We start from the raw sequence: 7,323 nt of genomic DNA on the forward strand, positions 1-7,323 counted from the left end.
ATGTGCGTTCAAAGAATCAGTGCTCAGTGTGTCCTGCAATTCACACCAAGTCTCGCAGCTGGCTGCGTTCTTCATCGACCCGAGAACCGAGTGATCCACCGCTTAGAGTCGTGAAAAAGTGTTTGTTCAATTCCGTACAGTCAAAACCAAACGTTTCTGGCACTCGGCCAAACAGTGGCCAAGAAGGGCGCTTTTCAGCGCACGCTTGGACTCCAAAACTCTGCCGCGCCTTTTTCGGCTGCCGCAAATCGAGCAAACGGTGTGTTTCGGACGGCGTTTCGCTTTCGCTACTTGCGAGTGCTTTCGTGGTCCACCCCTCTATAAATACTCGGGAGGCGTCGAAGCCGGTTCTCCAAGCCGGACCCGTAGGTATCGTTGTGTGCTCGCTCTCATTGGCCCGCCTAACCAGAAAATGCCTGCGGTACACCCATTTGGATAAGAGTGCACGCAGATGCGGGCCTCGACGGCTACACATTTCCTCGGGCGGCCGCCTCCCGGCCTCCGTGGAGCGCGGGATGCACGGTCCCATCGACAAGCCTCTCCCGTTTTTACCGTGGCGTCGCGGTTCACCACGGCAGGCGGGTCGGTCTCCTCCGCATAAAAAGGGGGACCCCCGCTTTTTGTTCCACGAAATCGCACAAGCTTTTTTCGCATCCACGGTTTGCCACCGCACACCAAAATGCCGATCCGGCTGCCTACTTTAGCCAACAGGTGGAGCCAGGCGCGCCGTACTTGCGCGGCACTTCCCACGTCCACCGAAGTCGGTGCCAAGGACCACTTTCGGCGCCGGAGCCGCGTACGAGCCTACTCGAGGCGGAAGAACGAAGCCAGCAAGGGCCTGGCCGCAAGTGCGTTCAATTGTCGGGACGTCCAAGTCCCTCGTTCTTCCGTGCTTCCTCTTTCGGCAAGTCGTTGCGGCACCTTCCCAAAGCGCGCAGACCCGCTAATCGCGACGAGCGCGACGTGGCCGTGCCGCCTTTCCCTCGGCAGCAAGCAAAACGCCTGGCAACGTCGACGCTCCCCTAACCGCGATCTCGCACCGTGTTTCGTGTGGCGAATTCAAAAGCCGGCCGGCGCTGCTGCAACCATTACGGTCGGTACGCATACGCCGCGGAGGGCGGGACGGTCATCGGAGCGTGCGGTTCCTCCATCGAGTACTGCGCACCTCGGCCGTCGCATCGCCGTGCCATGACCGGCCGCGCGTCAACGCGAACCGGTGCCAGCGAGATCCCTCGCCTGCAAGAACCGACCGGCAGCCTCCGTCACCCGAGGACGCGGAGGCGCTTGCCGCGGACGGCGGGACGGTATGCACTGGTGCACAGCGGACCCGTCACATCGCCAGTTCCTTGACCGACCGCCGACGCTTGTGCCGTTCCTCTCGTACTTGGCAGTCGCCGCGCGATTGTCGGGTCTCGTTCTTGCACGCTCGAACGGTCGGGAGGGCACTCGGCTGGCGTTTCGGGAACGCGCAGCCTCGCCTTCTACCGACGTAACCACGACTCGCCGTTCGCGCTCCGCCGCTCCTGTTTACAGTACTAGGCGGTCCCGCAGCGGTCGGGTCGCGCATTTCGAGCGCTTCGAGCCACGGTGCAGTGGCGGGTCGAAAGCCGACCTATGAGTGCGTTGCGCCGTTTGTACCCGCGTCCGCCACCTGGCCGACCGTCCAAGGTCGCGGTGTTGGCGTCCGCTGGGCGCAACAATTTGTCACGGGGTGCCGCTCCACATTCAGGCAGCCCCGTGGGGAAAAGCCGACCCCGCGTCCAAACGGGGTCAGCGGCAGAAAGTGTCGGGCGCAGACGCAGCTGAGGCGCTCACCCTTCACAATCCGTTAATGATCCTTCCGCAGGTTCACCTACGGAAACCTTGTTACGACTTTTACTTCCTCTAAATGATCAAGTTTGGTCATCTTTCCAACAGACCGGCGCAACCGAAAGGCCGCGCCGGACATCGGTCCGAAGACCTCACTAAATCATTCAATCGGTAGTAGCGACGGGCGGTGTGTACAAAGGGCAGGGACGTAATCAACGCGAGCTTATGACTCGCGCTTACTGGGAATTCCTCGTTCAAGGGGAACAATTGCAAGCCCCTATCCCAATCACGAAAGAAGTTCCACGGGTTACCCAGTCTTTTCAGACAGGGATAAAGACACGCTGCTTCCTTCAGTGTAGCGCGCGTGCGGCCCCGGACATCTAAGGGCATCACAGACCTGTTATTGCTCTGTTTCGTGCGGCTAGGAGCCGCTTGTCCCTCTAAGAAGGTTGTAAGGTGCTGGGAACCCCGCACCTATTTAATAGGCTAGAGTCTCGTTCGTTATCGGAATTAACCAGACAAATCGCTCCACCAACTAAGAACGGCCATGCACCACCATCCACCGAATCAAGAAAGAGCTCTCAATCTGTCAATCCTCCCAGTGTCCGGGCCGGGTAAGTTTTCCCGTGTTGAGTCAAATTAAGCCGCAGGCTCCACTCCTGGTGGTGCCCTTCCGTCAATTCCTTTAAGTTTCAGCTTTGCAACCATACTTCCCCCGGAACCCAAATACTTTGGTTTCCCGGAAGCTGCCCGCCGAGTCATTTGAGTAACTCAGGCGGATCGCTGGTTGGCATCGTTTATGGTCAGAACTAGGGCGGTATCTGATCGCCTTCGAACCTCTGACTTTCGTTCTTGATCAATGAAAACATTCTTGGCAAATGCTTTCGCAGTAGTTCGTCTTGCGACGGTCCAAGAATTTCACCTCTAGCGCCGCAATACGAATGCCCCCGTCCGTCCCTCTTAATCATTACCTCGTATTCCAAAAACCAACAGAACAGAAACGAGGTCTTGTTCTATTATTCCATGCAAGTTTATTCAGGCGACTCGCCTGCGTTGAGCACTCTAATTTTTTCAAAGTAAAAGCACCGGCCATCTCGAGGCACACAATGAAGTGCACCAAGAAAGAACCGGCATGATGTTCAGTCCGAGCCGTCGCATCGGGTAGATGCACTACTCGTCTGGAACTGAGATCCAACTACGAGCTTTTTAACCGCAGCAGCTTTAGTATACGCTATTGGAGCTGGAATTACCGCGGCTGCTGGCACCAGACTTGCCCTCCAATTGATCCTCGTTAAAGGATTTAGAGTGTACTCATTTCAATTACGGGGCCTCAAAAGAGTCCCGTATTGTTATTTTTCGTCACTACCTCCCCGTGCCGGGAGTGGGTAATTTGCGCGCCTGCTGCCTTCCTTGGATGTGGTAGCCGTTTCTCAGGCTCCCTCTCCGGAATCGAACCCTGATTCTCCGTTACCCGTAACAACCATGGTAAGCAAGTAACCTACCATCGAAAGTTGATAAGGCAGACACTTGAAAGAAACGTCGCCGGCTCGTGGCCATGCGATCAGCACAAAGTTATCCAGAGTCACCACACAATACGGGCCGAAACCCGATCGATCTTGGTCTAATAAAAGCACCCGTTACCCAAAGGGCTCCAGGCTCACTGCATGTATTAGCTCTAGAATTGCCACAGTTATCCAAGTAGGAAGAAACGATCTAAGGAACCATAACTGATTTAATGAGCCATTCGCGGTTTCGCCTTATTTCGGCATGTACTTAGACATGCATGGCTTAATCTTTGAGACAAGCATATGATTACTGGCAGGATCAACCAGGTAATCGTTCGACTGCGCGTCCGTCCTCGCCTTCGGCGGGCCGGACGCAGTCTGTGTGCGGCGGAGGCCACCTTCAGGCGCCCCAACACGCTTATTTTGCACTCCGAGATGACGGCGTTCGAGCTCGCTACGGCACAACCTTCCCGAAAGACGAGTGGGAGCCGTGCGGCAAGAAGCACGTTCATGCTCGCTCTTTTTCGTTGCATCGACTCGGTCGCGCCGTGCGGGTTGCCCAAGCCCGCTGCACTGTCGGTGGACCGGCCGGAACTAGCAACGGAGCCGAGACTGCAAAGCCGCCAGACGACGGGTCACGCCCGCGTCTTCGGCGCTTTCGCATCTGAATCGCCCGAGGACGACACGGAACACACCTCGATATCGTGGTAAAACGGCACCGTCCGACAACCAGCCCCTAACGCATCAAGCGGATGAGGCTGCAGACGACTGCCGTGGATTCCCCTGGAGCAGACCCGAGGACACGCTTGACGAGGCCGAAGCCCGCCGCATATCAGACACCCGGTCGCTTTCGCGTACGCCGCTCACGAGAACCCCCACATAATAGCAGCGATAAGTACCCAGACCTCCTTGGGCACTAATACGAGCGTACTCGAGAAAATTTCACCGCGGGTGTGCCCCGAAACGTGTGGCACGTTGAGCGTGCCACAAGTCTACGTCGCTCTCAAACCCGCCGAGGTCGTAGAATTTGCGACCCTACTCACGAAATTCCCACCGAGGATACGGCCGCAAACGTACCGCACCTTGGGTAGGCCACGAGTTTGTGCAACACTACGCTGACGGCACAGCACCGAGGTCGTGCGCGCACGCACGGGAAAATTCCGCCGCGGTTTCTGCCGAAAACGTGAGGCACCACGACTCTCCGCAAGTTCGCGTCGACTGCGAAAGACCGAAGTCGTGAACGACGTGTCCGCTACTCGCCGCCGACACGCTGGACACCAAACGTACAACGACTCGACGGCGTCGTAGAGGCCCACGACGCGGTTTTCCTTAACGACGTCTCGGCGTGGCACCGACAGGTTAGAACGGCCGACCAACGTTCCCTGTCCGCCGTTCGGCTCAGTCGAAGGGCTCGGCGACTTCGGCAACGCTGCGAAGCCGCACGGTGACGCACGCCATGTCCCCATTTTTTTTTTTTTTTCTTTCTGCGTCTGCCGGGGTGCCCCTATAATAGCAGCGATAAGCACCCAGACCGCCGTGGGTCGCTCGCCCCGGCTGACGTGGTTTTTCGTACTCCTGCGGCGGTCGCCGTCAAGCACGTCCAAATACGCTACTTTCGTGGGCGCATTCACGCTCTTTCGCTTCGCCGGAGTGCCAGCACTCACTCTGCCAAAAACGGCGAACATCCGAGCGGCGGTTCCCACTTTTGCGTCGGCGTCGCAAACCCCGCCCCGGCAGACGAGGTTTGCCGTACTCGTGCGACGGTGGCCGGCGGGCACGTCGAAAGACGCCGATATCGTGCGCGAATTGGCGCACCTTGGCTTCACCGGAGTGCCGCCACTGACTCCTCCAAAAACGGCGAAGATCCGAGCGGCGCTTCCCACTTTCGCATCGGCGTCCCGAACTCCGCCCCGGCTGACGCGGTTTACCGTACTCGTGCGACGGTCGCCGGCGAGCACGTGGAAAGACGCCGATATCGTGCCCGAATCGGCTCCGTTCGGCTTCGCCGGAGTGCCAGCACTGGCTCGGCGAAAGACGACGAACATCCGAGCGACGGTTCTCACTATTGCGTACGCGTCGCAAACCCCGCCCCGGCAGACGCACTTTGCCGTACTCGTGCGACGGTCGCCGGCGAGCACGTAGAAAGACGCCGATATCGTGCCGGAATCGGCCCCGTTTGGCTTCGCCGGAGTGCCAGCACTCACTCGGCCACAAACGGCGAACATCCGAGCGGCGGTTCCCACTTAGCCGTCGGCGTCCCGAACTCCGCCCCGGCAGACGCGGTTGCCGAGCTCGTGCGACTAGCGACCGCGAAGCCGTCTCGCGACGCCGCTTTCGTGCGCGGCTCCCACTGCGACCTGGGTCACCCGAGGTCGACGAGCAAGAAAGAATGTCGAAAAAAAATTTTTTTTTTTTTGCGTCTGCCGGGGTGCCCCTATAATAGCAGCGATAAGCACCCAGACCGCCATGGGTCGCTCGCCCCGGCTGACGTGGTTTTTCGTTTTCCTGCGGTGGTCGTCGTCAAGCACGTCCAAACACGCCACTTTCGTGGGCGCATTCGCGCTCTTTCGCTTCGCCGGAGTGCCAGCACTCACTCTGCCAAAAACGGCGAACATCCTAGTGGCGGTTCCCACTTTTGCGTCGGCGTCGCCAACCCCGCCCCGGCATACGCGGTTTGCCGTACTCGTGCGGCGGTGGCCGGCGGGCACGTCGAAAGACACCGATATCGTGCGCGAGTCGATGCTTCTTGGTCTCGCAGGAGGGCCGCCACTCACTCCTGCAAAAACGGCGAAGATCCGAGCGGCGCTTCCCACTTTTTCGTCGGCATCGCAAACCTCGCCCCGGCAGACGCGCTTTGCCGTACTCGTGCGACGGTCGCCGGCGAGCACGTCGAAATACGCCGATATCGTGCCCGAATCGGCCCCGTTTCGCTTCGCCGGAGTGCCAGCACTCACTCGGCCAAAAACGGCGAACATCCGAGCAGCGGTACCCACTTAGCCGTCGGCATCCCGAACTCCGCGCCGGCTGACGCGGTTGCCGAGCTCGTGCGACTAGCGACCGCGAACGCGTCTCGCGACGCCGCTTTCGTGCGCGGCTCCCATTGCGACCTGGGTTACCCGAGCTCGACCAGCAAAAAAGAAGGTCGAAAAAAAATTTTTTTTTTCTGCGTCTGCCGGGGTGCCCCTATAATAGCAGCGATAAGCACCCAGACCGCCGTGGGTCGCTCGCCCCGGCTGACGTGGTTTTTCGTACTCCTGCAGCGGTCGCCGTCAAGCACGTCCAAATACGCCACTTTCGTGGGCGCTTTCGCGCTCTTTCGCGTCGCCGGTGTGCCAGCACTCACTCTGCCAAAAACGGCGAACATCCTAGTGGCGGTTCCCACTTTTGCGTCGGCGTCGCCAACCCCGCCCCGGCATACGCGGTTTGCCGTACTCGTGCGGCGGTGGCCGGCGGGCACGTCGAAAGACACCGATATCGTGCGCGAGTCGATGCTTCTTGGTCTCGCAGGAGGGCCGCCACTCACTCCTGCAAAAACGGCGAAGATCCGAGCGGCGCTTCCCACTTTTTCGTCGGCATCGCAAACCTCGCCCCGGCAGACGCGCTTTGCCGTACTCGTGCGACGGTCGCCGGCGAGCACGTCGAAATACGCCGATATCGTGCCCGAATCGGCCCCGTTTCGCTTCGCCGGAGTGCCAGCACTCACTCGGCCAAAAACGGCGAACATCCGAGCAGCGGTACCCACTTAGCCGTCGGCATCCCGAACTCCGCGCCGGCTGACGCGGTTGCCGAGCTCGTGCGACTAGCGACCGCGAACGCGTCTCGCGACGCCGCTTTCGTGCGCGGCTCCCATTGCGACCTGGGTTACCCGAGCTCGACCAGCAAAAAAGAAGGTCGAAAAAAAATTTTTTTTTCTGCGTCTGCCGGGGTGCCCCTATAATAGCAGCGATAAGCACCCAGACCGCCGTGGGTCGCTCGCCCCGGCTGACGTGGTTTTTCGTACTCCTGCAGC

At 59.4% G+C, this 7,323-nt stretch overlaps 2 non-coding genes across 2 annotated transcripts in view; both read right to left on the reverse strand.

The window, feature by feature from the left end:
- LOC142791967 (5.8S ribosomal RNA) overlaps positions 1-110 on the reverse strand; it is a 153-nt gene extending 43 nt beyond the window's left edge. The window contains exon 1 of the ribosomal RNA XR_012890546.1: positions 1-110. This exon is cut by the window's left edge and continues 43 nt beyond it. This is a non-coding gene — a ribosomal RNA (5.8S ribosomal RNA).
- Positions 111-1,829: 1,719 nt separating this feature from the next.
- Positions 1,830-3,644, reverse strand: LOC142791965 (small subunit ribosomal RNA). Its single transcript, XR_012890544.1, has one exon. It is a non-coding gene; the product is annotated as a small subunit ribosomal RNA (ribosomal RNA).
- Positions 3,645-7,323: the final 3,679 nt, after the last annotated feature.

The sequence above is a fragment of the Rhipicephalus microplus genome, unplaced genomic scaffold, assembly GCF_043290135.1.
Source record: "Rhipicephalus microplus isolate Deutch F79 unplaced genomic scaffold, USDA_Rmic scaffold_200, whole genome shotgun sequence".
Lineage (NCBI taxonomy): Eukaryota > Metazoa > Arthropoda > Arachnida > Ixodida > Ixodidae > Rhipicephalus > Rhipicephalus microplus.